This window comes from Acomys minous, assembly GCF_964271855.1.
Source record: "Acomys minous genome assembly, chromosome: 1".
In the NCBI taxonomy this organism is placed as follows: Eukaryota; Metazoa; Chordata; class Mammalia; order Rodentia; family Muridae; genus Acomys; species Acomys minous.
The window spans coordinates 1,445,244-1,447,995 of record NC_140483.1 but is presented as its reverse complement, the minus strand read 5'-3'; positions in this window follow the sequence as shown (position 1 = coordinate 1,447,995).

Below are 2,752 nucleotides of genomic sequence, written 5' to 3'. Positions count from 1 at the left end.
GGGGCGGAGGAGGTGAGGAGGAGGGGCGGAGGAGGTGAGGAGGAGGGGCAGAGGAGGTGAGGAGGAGGGGCGGAGGAGGGGCGGAGGAGGGGTGGAGGAGGGGCGGAGGAGGGGCGGAGGAGGGGCGGAGGAGGGGCGGAGGAGGGGCGGAGGAGGGGTGGAGGAGGGGCCTGCAATCATTCTGTGAAGTTATTAAATAAATAAATTAATGAAAAGAAGGAAAAAACAATATACCTTGTGCCTCTGCTTTTGGACACCATAGTTCTTTGGCTGTGCGGGGTGGGACAGAAGGCAAAATCAATTGTGCTCAAGTAGGATTCTGATGTTGCTAATTACCAAGATATGGCTAAGCCCATTTTTTAAAAGCAATGGTTTGGCTCATTTAAAATTCCTTTGTTTTCATTTTCAGAATAAAGAAAAGGGAAAAAAATTCAACAGGATAAAAGAACAAAAGAAAGTCCCATAGCAGGATAGGATCTTTGCCAGCATATTTAAGAATCTACATTTCGCCAACTGCCAGGCAGAGAGAGAGAGACTGGAGAGATAATAGAAGGAACTGGAGGAAGAAGCAGGAATCCAGTGACGCCTTCTGCGTGGGTGGCAAAATGTCAGGGATGATGAGGTACTGAATGCTGATTTGTTTTCTTCACTTCATAAGACAGGCTGGAAAAATTACCTAACAACAATGGGATCAGATTTGGGCAGAGCACCCCAACACAGTACTGTTAGGAGAGCTGCCATGCTGGGTACATGATTCCTGTCCTCAGAGGGCACCATGGCAACTGGAAGATGCTCAATGTGATAGTACCAAGGAAGGAACTCAGAAGGGTCTGATGACCAGCTCAGATGACCTGCTTTGGGCAGGGTCTCTGCCACAAGGCCAGGAAGTGAGGAGGCACCTTGTCAGCAGGAAAGTGATATGGCAATGAGATCAGAGGGCCTAACCTCATTGCTGGAGCTAGAAGTCTGGTCTTCACCGTCGCCTAGTGAGCGTGACGCAGCTGCCCTAGGAGGCCAGAGTACTGACCAGAGAAAACATACAGTGTTAATTAAAATGCTATGTTAGTTTCTAAGGATACCTTAACAAAGAGTCATGAACCCAGTAGCTTAAAAATCAACAGTGTGTTCTCCCACACAACTCCACTGTCAGGTTGTCAGTGAGGTTGATTCTCCAAGGAGTCTGGGGAAAAGTCTGCTTCAAGTATCTCCCCTGACTTCTGGAGATTATGACAGTTTTTAGAACCCCTAGATTTGCAGCAGCATCATTCAAATATGCATGCATTGCCATACAGCCTTCTCCTGATGAGTCTCTGCCTTTCCTCCTCTTCCTCTTCTTCCTCCCCTCCTCCTCCTCTTCCTTCTCTTCTTGTTCTTATTCCTCTTTTTGTTCTTCATCATCTCTTCTTCAGACACAAGTCACTGGAGTAAGGACCAGCCTGGTTTACCAGGACCTCATCTCAGTTTAATGAACCACATTACAACATCCCTGTATTAGTCAGGGTTTGCCAGAAAAAAGAACCAATGGTATCTGCAACTACTTATACCTGTATCATCTATTTATATAATCTATATCAGTATAATTCGCATTATCTATGTATCTCTGTATTATCCATATATCTATCCCTATCATACATACACACATATATGTATTATATATATATATATATATATATATATATATATATATATATATCACTATACCTATAGAAATTAGTTTACAAAATCGTGGTGGCTGAGAGATGCTAAGACCTGAATTTGTGAATCTAGAAACAGCAGAGGTTCTATATACAGTCCAGCCTGAATCAGAAGCTAGACTCACAGAGGACCGGTGGGTGGTCTCAAGACTGGAAATGGCCAGTGTGCTAGCTCAAAGCAGGCTGGGGGAAGTGGCTTCTTTACTCAGAGAGGCCTGTGTTCTTCAGACCCTTAGCTTACTGACACTAGCTTCTCATATTAAGAGAGAGAAAATTTGCTTTGTACGTATGAGCACATGAACAAACAACACACGTGCACTCATGCTATACGAACCGGTTCATGCGATATCTGAGAAGTCTCACAATCTGGAGAAGCAGCGAAGTAACTTCCATAATTCAGGTTGGTTTTGATCAAACGTCTGAGTATCAGAGATTGATGGTACCAGTTCATGTGTAAATTTGAATCAATGAACATGCTCCCAGTGCTCCAGGCCAGAAAATGAGAGAGACTCCAGCCGCAGAGTGAATTAGACACATTCGAGGGTTCCAGCCTACTCTGATGAGGATGGATTCTACTCAGCATAATCTCTACCAGAAACTCTTATAGATACAACCAGAAATAATGCTTACCAGATATCTGTGCATCCTATAACACAATGTAGGCATAAGGTTATTGTGTAGTTCAAATCCTGATTTCCTGCCTACAGGTTATGTAAGCACTGCTCCCCAGTTGTCCCCTGATATGTCAATAAAGCAGCTTACAGCCAGTTGCTGAGCAGGGGAGAGACTAGGGCTGGATTTCTTGCTAGCCATGGGAGGAGGAGGAGTGACAGGAGGAAGTAGGGGACTCAGCCACAGGCAAAGGTGCAGGAGAAATAAAAAGATTCGGCTGGCACAATAAAAGAATTAGAAAGCAAGTAACTTGGGGATTATGGCAAACTAGCCACTGGGTGAGAAAATGTCCTTGCATCATTTACAGATAGAATATTGTCCAAAACTGGAAAAAAAAAAAAAAAGGATGCAGGAAGGTCGACCACCAAGCTTTGCAGGGACAAGGT